At 33.2% G+C, this 14623-nt stretch overlaps 1 protein-coding gene across 7 annotated transcripts in view; it reads right to left on the bottom strand.

Moving 5' to 3' along the window:
• DMD (dystrophin) overlaps nucleotides 1-14623 on the bottom strand; it is a 2399796-nt gene that overhangs the window by 1827627 nt on the left and 557546 nt on the right. The gene's annotated exons all lie outside the window — the stretch shown is intronic.

The raw sequence follows: 14623 nt of genomic DNA, 5'->3' as shown, positions 1-14623 counted from the left end.
TCACTGCAGCACAGAAATCCTTTTATTCCTCCTTAGCTAATTCATTCCTTTTTTCATTCTGCATAGGATATACACACAGGTACTTGTCTCATCATTTAGAATTAAATAGGAATTATTCTTTTCACTGGTATCCAAAAACACCCAGAATAATTCCTTCAACATAATAGCAACTTTTAAAAATGCTTGTTGATTGATTTATTGAGTTGACAAATATCTGTATATGAGAGGCAAGTCAGAGGAAAGAGTCAAAGAAAACTGCTAATTTAATTGGGATCATGGTACTGTTATCTACCGAAACAGGATTTGCAGAAAGTAGGCACAACTTTGATCTGAGGTGAATGGATCAAGAAATAATAAGTTAATTTTAGGCATATTGAGTATTTGAGATCAATATGACAGTCAAGAAAATATATCTAGCAGGTAACTAAAGATTCACAGCTAGAGTACAAGAGAGATTGCAATTGGATATACATTTGGAGAGCATTTTCATAGAGACATTACTTGAAATCATGGTAGGGACTGAGATCAACAGGTAAGAAAAAAGCCCTCCTCCATAAAGGAGATAGAAGATTGATTATGATCAATCTAAGAGTAAGGAGAAGGATTTGGGTAGTAGGTAAACCAAGACTCACTAATGCAAAGGGGATGGGAAGGTGTTGAATAAGCAGGAATTTTTATGAAAAGCTATGGACAATAAGGAATGAAAAAAAATATTATTGAATGTATTGTTTATGAATAAATTAATAACATTAGATAGAGACATTTCAATCTAATCAGTTTGAATCCTGATTATAAGGCACTGAGAAATGAATGGGAATTTTGTGGTTTTATGCTATTATCTCATTAATAGCATATATTTGTTTTCTTAGAACTGAACAGGATGACATAGTATGTAGAATGAAAACTATGACAGATCACTGACTGTATTAAGAAATCCACAATTTATAAATTTAAACTTTAGACTAGGGAATTTTCAACTCACCAATTTCTGACCTGATGCACCCTGATATCATACCAATCTATACTGCAGATGATGTGATAGGTCTGTATACCTTCTCATCCAGTGTCTACGTCCATTGTGTCCATTGTCATACATGTCCTTCTATAAATCATCCATATGGGATCAACCCAAAGGACTGGAGGCACTCCTGTAGGTCATGCACTATATAAGCAGATGATTAAGAAGCTACTAAGTTCCAGGCATTATGCTAAGAACGAGGGGTTCAAATACAGGCAAGCAATGGAGAAAGATATACATACTAGAAAATAAAGCTAGAAAAATAAGGAAGTTTTGGGAGTCTCACAATGCTATGATCTGAGAATAAATAAGAACTCATGTGGAAGACAGGTTCTGGGTAAGATGAAGCAAAAGTTGATCTGTAAGAGGCTAGGGTACCAGCAATTATATCTTGTTGAAGAAGATGGGGTGGATGGAAAGAATGGCAAGAGAGAAGACAATGTGGTCTGGAAAATGCTGACCTAAAATATTCTTCACTTTCTTTATAGGAACAACCAAAGTCTCTGCTTTTCTGATTAGACATATACTAGTGATGTATTTTATGCCACTTCTTGTTCATAAGTCCTCAATGATAATATATTGTGGCTTTTTATAATTTATATTATAAAACCACTAAATCCAGTTACTACATGAAAGATAGTATTTGTAGCAGTCCACACCTATCTATGGACAAGGGAAACAGTTAGAATGTAAAGATTGTCTTAGAAGAAGAGTATGCTCAGTCTTGCGCATGGCTAGTAAAGCCTGTTGACTTTTGATCCCAGCTTCCCCCAGGTTAGGCATGAAATCAGGTTTCTTTGTGCACACTTGGCTAAGACAAACCACACCTATACCTTGTCAGTAACCAATGATAATGCAATATGCACTCATCCATATGTATTGTGCACATTTGCATCTCAATGGTAATAAATAGGAGCTCCACAGAAGGCCAGGTCTCTCTTGCCCCATCACCTCTCTCCTATGTCTGTCTTTTCCTGGAGCTTGGCCTCTTTAACTTCCTCCCTCTCTATCTCTCTCTCTTCCTGAAAGACCTTTCCTCCTCAATCTCTTATCCTCAAGTGGTTCGGGCTTAGAGTACTAGCTCTAAGGAACCGATGATTTCTTTCTTGATCTCCTCTCCTCAAGCCAGACTGATCCATACCTGCCACCTAGGCTGCAAGGTTCCTCTCAGCTAATCTCTATACTCCTAGATCCACATATTGTTAATTTAGGACTGCTTAGTGGTATCATGTCCTCTGATAGCTAAGTAGTGGGGGCTTATCTGTGGAGCTCCATTGTCCAATATTACATGTGTGTCTGCCTGTTTCTTGTCCATCTCCTTGGCTGTAGTCCTTCCCCAAGGTCAGCTTTCTATCTTTCCTTTTGTGGGAAGGCTGCGGGTTGGCCTTCCTGCTTTAGTATTAGAATACTTCAGCATCCTATTCTTGTGGAACAGCTTCTTGAACCAGATAAATATTTAACAAATGTCTGATGAAATATTATTGGATCACTATGGAATTTTTCTGGATATCTCCTTTAAAAAGCAGTATCTAAAGAGAGCTCATAAATAGAATGGAAATTTGAACTCATGTCTTACTGATTCCCCAACTAACCCTTTATCCACTACATCACAAATTGGCTCTCATGGCTCTAATACCATATTCATTTCAGCACTGACAAAATCTATTTAAAGCTATCTGATTTTTATCTTAGACTTATTTTTCTTTAGGTATTTGTTTCTAGAAATCTCTACATTCATGATATTGATGTAGATATGGTAAAATCTTTATAGAAAAAAGTTGAAATCACCCATGTGTTATAGTGGACAAATTAAATTATCTTTTAAATAGCCCTGGAATTGTCTTAGTCATTAGAGAGTTGAGAGCTAATAAAATTCCTAATCCCAATAGAGTCTCTGCTGTTTTATATGTAGATGTCCTCCCTCAAAGATTTTATTGGTAATGCTGTTTTTATAGGACAGGAGCCTTTTATAACTATTCAAAAAGGTTAAGAATCCAAAAAGGTTAAAAATTACACTTCAGATCGATTTCTCCTAAAAATATTGACTTAAAAATATCTTAAAGAGCTCTTTCTTATTTAGAAGTAATGGATAGCCTTGGTTTGATTAAAAAAAAAAAAGCAACAACAAAGACTATCTAAAAGATTCAAGAGTAGGAACAATTGAGAGCTGTTTACCTGTCTTTGAGCCCTCAGAGCTTAGCACAGTATCTGGAACAGAGAAAGCACTTAATAAATGCTTGTTGATTTGACTTGCATGTATGAACTTTTCCTTGTAGAAGACAGCAGAATATCTTTTACAAAACTAAATTGTTTTAACAGATTTTAAAAAATTGCAAATGATTGTTCAATAGACAATAGTAATCACTTCTGGTAAATTGCTAAAGGGATGCAGTTTGTTAGAAGAATAAAATGAGATTCTAAGGGAACTCTATAAACATTTTTTGATATTTTTTTCATTTGATTAAGAATAGAGGAGACTTGTAAGACTGAGTTAAGATTGATCACATTTGCAATGTTGTTTGATTTAAAAAGAACATAAATCTGAATATTAAATTAAAGTACATTCAAACCTTCTCTAATATCTTTACTTCTAGTGTGGGTATCTTTTTTCCTCTCATAACATTTCTAAAGAGGTTCCATACTAAATCAAGTCATTGTTATAATGTTAATTCACTCAATGCATAATAATAGATCTGCATTTATATTCTTATTGAGTAAATTAGGTATAATTTACCATGGTCAAAGCAAGTATAAATCGCAGAACCAGGATTGGAATTCATTCTTCAATAATGGTCTACCTCTAATCTATTCACACTGAATTTCTCTGAACAGGGGGAAAAAAGCCAGGATTTCCCTCTATATTATTTCCTAGCTGTCTGTGCTCTTTATACAATTAATTTCTTATTCCTCAACATAATTTGTGTGACTCCTGTGAAACAAGGACAGAATTACTCATCAAATGCTATTACATAGAAAGGATAGGATTGGTTTACTTATATTCACAGCTCATCTGCTCTAATAAAACTGCTCCCGGGACTAGGACTAGACCTGTAATGCCCAGATGTGGGAATGAGAACTCCTATCAATGCAGACTAGCACATTCTCTGCTAATTGGAGTCTTCTAAAGTGCCTTTGGGCACTGATAATTCAAGTGACTTGCACAGGATCATATATATAATCAGTGTCAGAGGCAGGATGTAGATTCAGGTCTTTCTTGCTTTTGAGGCCAGCTTTTTATCACTATTCAATACTTTCACAATGAATTCTTACACCAAAATTCACATTAATTTCTCAGGATTAAGTTAGGAAGAAGAATTATTCTGGCCACTCAGGGTATCTATAATCAGAAGATGGAAAACAGGATTCAATTTGTAAGATAAGAATCGTCTTACAAATGTGACATAATTTTGGTTGATTCTTTTCTGCCAGCTTAAATAAAATTTAGATTAAGAATAGACGACTCTACCTTTTACCCTCTTTCAAATTAATTTTTGTTTGAGCAGATTTGTTTTCTTCTTTCATTATATTTTAAAGCTATTATTATTCAGTAAAGCTCTCATAATGCACATTGACAGTGTAAAAAGCCGCATATTTCAATTAAGTTTGTATATTCATTTGGGTGAAGAAATGTGAAGTAAGTATCTTGATCCTTCATTTCTTAATAATTTGTTTTGTGCCTTTCCCCCACTTGTAATGAAGTGGAGTAAGGAAGTAAATTACTGTTTTCATTTTACACAGGAGAATTTGTTTTTCTCGTTGCTTTTTATAGCATGGTAGATAAAGTGCTGGGTCTGAAGTCAGCAAGACTCATCTTCCTCTGAGTTCAAATCAGACCTCATACACTTACTAGCTATGTGACTTTGAGCAAGTCAGCTAACCTTGCTTGCCTTTGTTTCCCCAACTGTAAAATGAGCTGGAGAAATATTTCTGACAAGAATTCTTAAATGAGGTCTCAAAGAGCCTGATCAAGAAAAAAAGAAAAAGAATAGATGTGGAGACAGAGGGAGGAAAAAGGGAGACAGCACTTACATAGTGATATAGGAGAATGGAAAATAAAAAGAAAACCCAAGTATACATAAGGTGAAAACTGAAAATTTAAGGCAATAAAATGATAGTTCTTTTCAAACTTTTGCTTGATTTTTTTTGATATATCTTTTTCATCCTGAAAATGGAAAATGCACATTTCTCTGATGGTTTATAAAAACCAAACGGATAATTTAAAGGTTTCTGAACAACCACTAAATAATAATAAGCAAAAATAAAATAAAACATGAAAATGCAAGCAAACAATTCAAAATTTTTTGTTATTCCTTATAAAAAAAGAAAGTTTGTCAATGTTAGACAAACCTATAAAGAGAATGGAAGTTCTGAAAATGAGATAACTGTGGTAAGTAGTAATCACAAAAGTAATAATGAGTTAAAATAAATCAGAAAGTTATATATTCTTTTAAAGATGGCAATTTGACATGCTGTTCCTTGCTCATTTCCCAAGTGTCTGGAACCACAAATACAACATTCATTTGCTATACTTAAAATATGGTCTGACAAAACTCTTTGTTTTGTTTCCCTCACTCTACTCATGGCACTTTCCTCCCTGTTAGTCTTACGACAAAACATAGTGATTTACTTATCAGAGAATGAAGGATTTATTCAAAGTCCTCACTTTGGAGGACTTTACTATAGTATTGTAATAATAAATGTAAATAATAAAGCTTAGGAAGATCTTGATGAAAGACCTGCTTCTGATGGACACTGACCAAGGGCTATGAATAATTTAAATTCTCAGGTTGCCTAAGACTACTAAATTACAGAGAAATTTTTGACCTGCATCAGTGAGAGGAATTCCTGTACTGAAAGTAAATTTATAAATGAAATTAAAAGTTTAAATGGAAAAAAATAGTGATTCAGAGACAGGTCAGAAGCATATTTTTGAAATAACTGAGATGCCATTAAAAAGAGAAGGGGTATCTTGCCTACAAGATGATGCCAAAGTCAGAGAATGAAGTACTTGTGGAATGGATAGAAGGTGAGGGATGCTTGGATCTTCTTTTTGTGGCTATTAAAATGCTCTGACATTGCCTTCTGGTTCTCAAAGCCTTGAATCTGGCTTCCATCTTGGAAGGGACATCCACTTTCTTCTTATGGTCAGCATCTATCAGAAGCAGGTCTTGCATCAAAGGTCTTCCTAAGCTTTAAATTTATTATTGTTATTATTCAACTAAGCACCCAAAATGGTGTCCCTGCTCTACAACTGATCCATTAAAAAACTGTGAGCAACTTTACAAAAATACATAGATGATGCTTTTTCTTTTCAGTGATTTGAACTCACTGAACTCTCTTTTCACATGTTGTGCATCATCTGTTGAACAACCCACACAATTTTTCATAAAAAGATTACTTGACTGAAGAACATTTATAACACTCTGAAATATATTTTCCCCTGGACTCAACTTTAAACACAACAGATGTTCATTCCCTACTTCTGTGGCATCCCTTATGATTAGAGATCAAATATTCGTGACTCCCATCAATCTGAAAAGAAATGTTCCAGCTCCTATGAGTAGCATATGCCTTAATTAAGGTGTTGATAATATCTCCTAAGTGAGGTTGACATGTGTTCCTTTTTGTTTCAAATCATATTTTCCCCCACATTTATCAATAGTCTCCTTAATAAAACTATGTGGAAGGATAATAGGTTTTCACAAACAATTTTCTCTAGCAGAACAAATCTACACAGTGAAATAATTGACTAATAATATCGAATATATACAAAGTTCAACTTCAGAGTTAGGATTAGTGGATCATAAAAAAGTCATAAGATTTGATGGAGCAAAATGCATCTTTAAAGGTTCTTTTCAATGAAGTGTTTTCCATGCATATTTCCAGGCCGTTTATGTTTATTTAATGGTTACACTCAAATAAATAACTTTGTTCAATGATCCTAAGATTACTAACATAATCTGACATAAACATGGCACTATATGCTTGCCAAAAGGTGTTGACAGGGCACATTTAATAACAATTTATGAAAAATATTCAAGATAATGTGTGCTTAGGAATTGAGGTAGGCTGGATCTGCACCAATAGGAAAAGATAATAGAAGAAATTCTGCCTGAATACTGTACCAACACCCACAAGAAAGTTTTCTAATAATACATATATATTAGACAATATTTCATCCATATATAGATTATTTATATTTATTATATATTACAAACTCTATATACATATATGTTATATTATCATGTGTATGTATTGGATCATAGATTTTGAATTGGAATGACCCTTTGGGTCACTTATTCATGTCATTGGCTAAAAACCATAAGTAACTTTCCAGGTGTCACATTGGACAGACAGCATATTCGGCATTTATGGGAAGCCATAGAGAAATCAGAGGATCACAGAATTATAAAATAGGTGATGAAAGTCTAACAGAAAGCTAACAATCTTGCAAGTGAAATAGGAAATGTTACCAATAACCACGAATATATCAGTACCCCAATCAGAATTTAATTTTGTTGTTCAGTTGTTTCAGTTGTCTCCAACTCTTGTCAAGGATCCTAGAGTGGTTTGTCATTTCCTTCTCCAACTCACTTTATAGATGAGCAAACTGAGCAAGTATAGACACAAGGGACTAGAAGAGTAATTTCACTATTACAGGTAAGGAAATTCCTTCTTCCAATGCAGATCAGCAACTTCTCTGAAATATATGATCGTAAAGAGTTGCCTAGAACACTAAGAGATTGTGACCTTGTCATGGTCACACATGATGTGCCAGAGGCAGGATTTGAGCTCAGGTCATCCTGGCTCTGAGTGCCTGATAGTTGTCCACCATGCCAGACTGCCTCTATTAACTATATTTAACATTTTATATCATATCATGTCATGTCATGTCATATCATGTCATGTCATGTCATGTTATATCATATTACATTACATTATATTATATTATATTATATTGCATCATATTATATTACATCATATTACATTACATTATATTACATTACATTATATCATATTATATTATATCATATAATATAATATCATATAATATCATATGATATTATATTATACTATATTATACTATATTATACTATACTGTTATATATTATTTATTATCTTGATTTCTTTAAAGGAAGTCCATGTTAAAAAGCATTAACTTTCACTTCTTCAAAGGGGGAGTAGGTGGTATAGTGGATAGAGCTCAGGGTCTGGAGTCAGGAAGGCCTGAATTAAATAAATACAACCTGAGATACTTACTAGCTGTATGACCCTGAGTCAATCACTTAATCCTGGCTGCCTCAGTTTCCTCATCTATAAAATGAGCTGGAGCAGGAAATGCTACCATTCTAGTGTCTTTGTCAAGAAAACCCCAAATGGGGTTTTCATGAAGAGTTGGACATGACTGAAAAGACTTAACCACAACAAAAGGCTCTCCAAAGAAACAGCAAATACAAATCAATTGTTTCACCATTATGGAGGCAATAATAAGAAAAACTCTTAATTTTATCTGAAAATTGCTATGTGCAATAGAAATATTTTAATTTTCACCATGCAGTCTTTATCATGTAGGTGAACCCTTTTGAAGAGTGAGATACCCCTTTTCTATTTCTGGTGATGGATTTATAAAGATAAAGATAAGCACTCTTAAATGGTTCCATTTATTTGCAATAGGTTATAGGAAATTTGAAGGGGCAGAAGTTCAGTTACAATTCTATTTTAATAGTCTTGGAAAGAAAAGATAAGATAACTTGATCTAGGAAGCCCTCGTTATTTATTATGTGTGGAATCTGTAGCCCTCTAAGAAAGCACGTTATCACAGTTTATTTCCAGTCATCCTTTCCATGAGCATGAGGATGCTTCTCTGTGGCCAAGATCCACATTCAGAATAGGAAAACATCATCTCATTTATTTTTCCCCCTCCCTGAAGCTTGATCATGCATCCATCCCAGGCTCTGCTCCAAGGAATGCTCAGAAACTGTGGATATGTACATTGTATTTCCTAAATTCTCCTGACAAAAGTAGGTTTTGCTGAATGTACATTAAACAAATTTAATGGCAATCTTGAATCCACTAATGTACCTCATTCCTGTCTAATAGTTACTCCAACTATAATTTGTTCATTTAAATTGCAATCCAGTGAACTTCAAAATTAAAGAGATGTTTTCATTAGGATTATACTTTAACCCTATTAAATGATATAATTTGATTTTAATGATCAAAATTCTGAACTTCTTCTAAAAGAAATACTGACTTGAAAATATTACTCATTTTCTGCTGATACAATATTTTAAAAAAATTAGTTATCACCTCTGACTTCTTGAATCGCAGAAAATTCTAGATTTATTTCTATAGTATTTTTTCTCTTCTTGTTCTTCATAGAACAATACATACAAAAGTATAATACCTAGAGTGGTTTAAAGAATGGCTTCACTAGAGGCTTTGTTTTGCTCTGAAGAAATGATGATACATCTGAACTCTGCTGGGGCCACTCTGCTATACAGCAAACAGCAGAAGTACACTGGGGCATTTCATAAAGGTTACATTTGTCATCAGAATGACGCGGCTATTTCCTGTCAATTTTTTCACATATAAAAATAAAACTTGAAAGTAGCAGTTGAATAGTTCAGGAAGCAATAATTCTGAATTTGGGAACTCTAATTTCTACTTTAATTTCAATACAAATGAGAGAGTTAAAAGTGCTTCTATCTTTTCTCTAATTCCTAGAGAAAGACTGAATCGACAGTAAGTATGAGAAACAAGAAAACTACTTTTACATAGTATAGAGAGAGGGAAAGGCTCAGACCCAAGAAATACTGGTTAAAGTTCTTCCTTTGACATACATAAGAGCTTTGTTACCCTGGGCAAGTCACTAAGACTTTCAGTGCCCCAAGAAACTCTCAGATAATGTACTTTACATATGACTTGAAATTCACAGCCAACATTTGAATCTGATTCTTTAGTCTTCAAATCCAAAATTTCTTCTATTGTACTAAACTGTCAGATAGTTTTAAGATTTCATATATTTACATTTACACTGTGCAGAATTTGTTTTTGTAGCCAAACAAATTATTATCCTTTAGATTAGGAGTTCCTTGAAAACATGAACTCTTATTATTTTTTAGTCTCCTCCAAATTTTATGGCTCCTTTTGAGAGTTTCTTGGCAAAGGTATTAGAGTCCTTTTCCATTTTCTTGTCCAGCTCATTTTATGAATAAGCAACTGATTTCAGGAAGAGCTGGAAAAACCTTCATGAACTGATGCAGAGTGAAAAGAGCAGAACTAGGAAAACACTATTAACAGCAATATTGTGGAATGATTCAATGTCATAGACTTTGCTACTAATTGCAATGCAATGATCCAGAACAATTCTGGGGAACTTATGAAAAAGAATGCTGTCCACCTCCAGAGAAAGAACTTTTGGAGTAGAAATGCAGATTGAAAACACATGATTTATCACTTTTTTATTTAGGTATATGTTTTGGGGTTTGGGTTTTATAAGATTATTAGCTTACAAAAATGAGTAACATGGAAATATGTTTTATGTGACAATACATATATTACCCAGATTAAATTCCTGCCAGCTCTGAGAGTGGGAGGGAGGAAGGGAAGGATACAATCTGGATCATATAACTTTGGAAAAATTATGTGGAAATTTGTTATTAAAATAAAAAAGATAAAAAACCAAATAAAGCAATTGAGACAATCATGGTTAAATGACCTGCCCAGGGTCACACAGATAGTAACTGTAACTGGATTTGAACACAGGTTTTCCTGATTCTAGGTCCAGCACTGTATCACTTACATTTTTACTTTCTTTTGTTTTTGGTCTTTCTTTATATATATATATATATATATATATATATATATATATAGTACAGTACTGATACATAAATAGGACCTTAATTAATGCTAGCTGACTATTAATATAGCCATTTTTTAGAATGCAAAATTCACATCTAATTGTACTTTGATTATTAGAATAGTAGTGAGAAATAAAGGTAGAAGAAAATTAATTTCAAAAGCATTGATTAAATTACCCATGATATTTATGCTAGGTGCTGGAGATACAAAGACAAAAACAAAACAGTCCCTGACTTCAAGGAGGATATCCTATTGGATGGAAACAACATGATAAGAGATGTTACGTATAATCACAGATGAAATAAACATACAAGGGATTTCACGGGGAACAAGGAGAGAGATTTTTAAAAGTCTTATGTGGCAGTGGCACCTTAGGTTTATCTTGAAAATAGCCCAAAATGGAGGTGAGACAAGGAAAGAATTCTCCACAAGGGATAGACTGTAATGGCAGTCACAAACTGTAAACTGTAATGTCATGCAACTAAGAAAGTTTGGTTGGAAATAAAAATACATTTTAGAAAGGCAGGTTAGAACAAAAAGATGAGTTTTAAATGCCACACAGAATACTTTGTATTTTGTCCTAGAGACAAGGAAGGGTTAACCAAAACTGCTTACATAGAGAAATAAGGTGATCTGAAAAGAGGATGTGATAAGAGATGGAGAAAAGTCTTATGGAAATAGAAAGGAGAAAGAGAGAGATATGCAAACTGGCACAAGTAATTTCAACTAATACAGGCTAACTCCATCAACTGGTGGTAACAGTACAAAATCCCTACCCACAGCAGAGAATTTGGTCTAAACAGTTGACTCATCTTACTATGTGGGTTGAATATTTTTTTCCTTAAGAATCATTTTCAAATCAGCACATTTCTTCTTATTTTTACCTGACTTTTTAATCACCACACTGTATATCTCTTTTAATGCTTCAGTGCCTTACTGGCCTCCCTGCTTCCAAACTCTACCCACTCTAATCCACTCTATGTATTGGAATATTATCCCCCTTAATGATAATTTTATTTTCTGAATGAATTTAATTAACAATCCAAATCAATACATATTTATTAAACAGTTCCAGTTTAAAGCCTTTTTTGGTTTCCTATAATGAAATTCCTTATCTCCTTTTTAGGACTTTATACAACATGTGCTCCTTGGGCTGCTAATCTAGTGAAATTTTCATTCATGTGAATATTATCTCCTTAATGATACACAAACTTTACACCCTTTCCCCCCATTACCTCTTTATTCAAATTCTCTCACTCTTCTTCCACCCACCTCAGGGTGAAGATTTTTAACTTTTTTATCTCATTTTTTAACTCATTTATCCAAATCAAATTGATATTAATCTATCAATTAACTGATCAATTTTGATCAATCTATTTGCATAATAGGAGCAACTGGGAGAAACCTGATCTTAGGGACCAAGTCACCTTCCCTGGAGGTGACTCAGCTCCAGGGAAGGTGACTTGGTCTCTAATATATATATATATATATATTATTTTTTTTTTAAACCATAACCTTCTGTCTTAGTAGCAAATCTAAGACAGAAGAATAGCAAAGGCTAGGCAATCAGGGTTAAGTGAATTGCCTAGAGTCACATAATTAAGAGTATCTGAGCTTTGAATTCAGGCCCTCTGGATTCTAGGCCCAGTACTCTATCCACCACGTAGTTAAGAGGAATCACATATTCTCTGTTCCATAAGAAAAATAAAGAAACATGGAGTAATTCTTATTAAATCACCTCCTTTCATGACCATGTCCAGGCTCTTCCTCTCTATTGGACTTCCACAAAGGGAATGGGAAGAACAGCTTTTTGTTTTCTTTTCCTACAGAGGAAGTTATGCATGCATTTTAGCATGACATGTTATCCTTATTATTATTATTATTATTACTGGGAAAAGACCACAGTCATTAATGCTTGATATAAATTGAAACAGAGAGCAATAATAAATCTCATCTAGGATTGTTCACAAGCATTGACATCTATTATATACAAATATTTTGTTATATCACTATAATTTTATTCAAATGTCTCTGTAATGTGCAAAAATTTACACAGTATTTAGTTGGAAGATACTGTGATATATGCATGTATGAGTGTGTGTTTGTGTGTTTACACACCTTCTTGATCAGGAAGGAACAACTGAAGTATTGTTAAGATAATTGATAAATAGAGACTCTTAAGACATCTGAATAATTACATAGGAAATTAGCCAAGGAGAAAATGAAATGTGTAGAACTAATCTTATCAAGCCAAAATGAAAGTGGATTAAAACAAAGCTATAATTAAGTTTGGAAATGTTCGAAGGATACAAATATTTTTTCAAAGGTTTCATTTTCTTTGTTTATTGGTCAAGTCTGAGTTGTTTAGACTTTCATTTTTATTCTGAAGTTAATTAACTCAATAAATAATCAAATTACACTGTTTATTACACTTGCCATATGTAAATGATTTTCATTGGCAATATGTTAAACTTATCTGGATAAAAGATAGTCTTTTCTAGTATCCAATTCCTCTATTACTCATAAATGACATTTCTTTAACTGTAGGGAATAGAGGAAGAATTGGGGATATAAAACAATATTTTTTCAAGTGAAAAGTGGCTATTGGAGCAATAGCTAATACACAGAAGTTTTATTTTGTTTTGTTTATGGCAAGCAAGCCAGCCAGCCAATTTTTTTTTTTAAAGATGAAACTCAAAGGCAATATGTTAAAAAATCCTAATTAATAGTTTAAAATTATTTAAAAGATATTTGCCTTGATTCAATATAAATATATATGTGTATGATATATATTTGAGGTATGAGATACATCAATTATCATTAATTCAGAAAAATCCTTTCCATCTACTGACATTTAGTTCACCTCTTAAGGTACCTTCCAGAATTATTTAATGAATACTATCAAAAGATTTATTTTGTTTTTCAAAACCAAAAGGTAGAATATGAATTACCAGTAAAATCTGGAATTCAATATTTAAATTGTCAAAATCACATTTTGATGAATTGTGAATGGGAGGAAATGCCTTTTCACCATTAGTGGAAAGAATTCCCATAGTGAGGTTCATGTATATAGACTTTCCAAATCCCTTTTAGAAAAGTAAATGGATATTGCCAAGTGCTATTCTGATAGCTAATAACTCATAGAGAGAAAAGGCAAGTGGTCCTGGCATTATGTTGATCAAAATTAGATCTGGATAGGAGCTGGCACATTCACTGAATATCAAATACTTTCAAATGTAAGGGAATTTAATACCAATAAACTTGTATTTGGAAGCATCAAATACTTTCTTACTAATGCAATTATATAAATATATACACATTTAACATTTACATGCCCAAACATGTAAAAGACACATATATAAATGTGTATATACATAAATATGTATCTATAAATGCCCACAAGTATATATGTACATACATATAAACAAATGTGCACGTACTAGCTCCTGGCAAATCTTTTTTACTTAGTATCAATCATGTTCGTGTTCCAAAATTGTCAGAAAAGGGACAACGTTAAGGTTAATAATATGATTAACAAGAAGTCATACAGTTCTCATAAAAAATCTCGCATGAATATTACATATATGCTGAAAAAAAACTGTTATGGGACAGCTGTGTTTTCTCTGTTGGATAAAGGACAAGAGGGCCAGAATAAATCACAAGATGAAACCTTGAAAAAACACAAAACATTCCTCCCTCGGAGCTCCTCAGAGCTTGTGGCATAGTTCTTTAGTGAATACT

This window comes from Monodelphis domestica, chromosome 4 (genome assembly GCF_027887165.1).
Source record: "Monodelphis domestica isolate mMonDom1 chromosome 4, mMonDom1.pri, whole genome shotgun sequence".
In the NCBI taxonomy this organism is placed as follows: domain Eukaryota; kingdom Metazoa; phylum Chordata; class Mammalia; order Didelphimorphia; family Didelphidae; genus Monodelphis; species Monodelphis domestica.
This window is presented reverse-complemented; position numbering and strand designations above follow the sequence as displayed.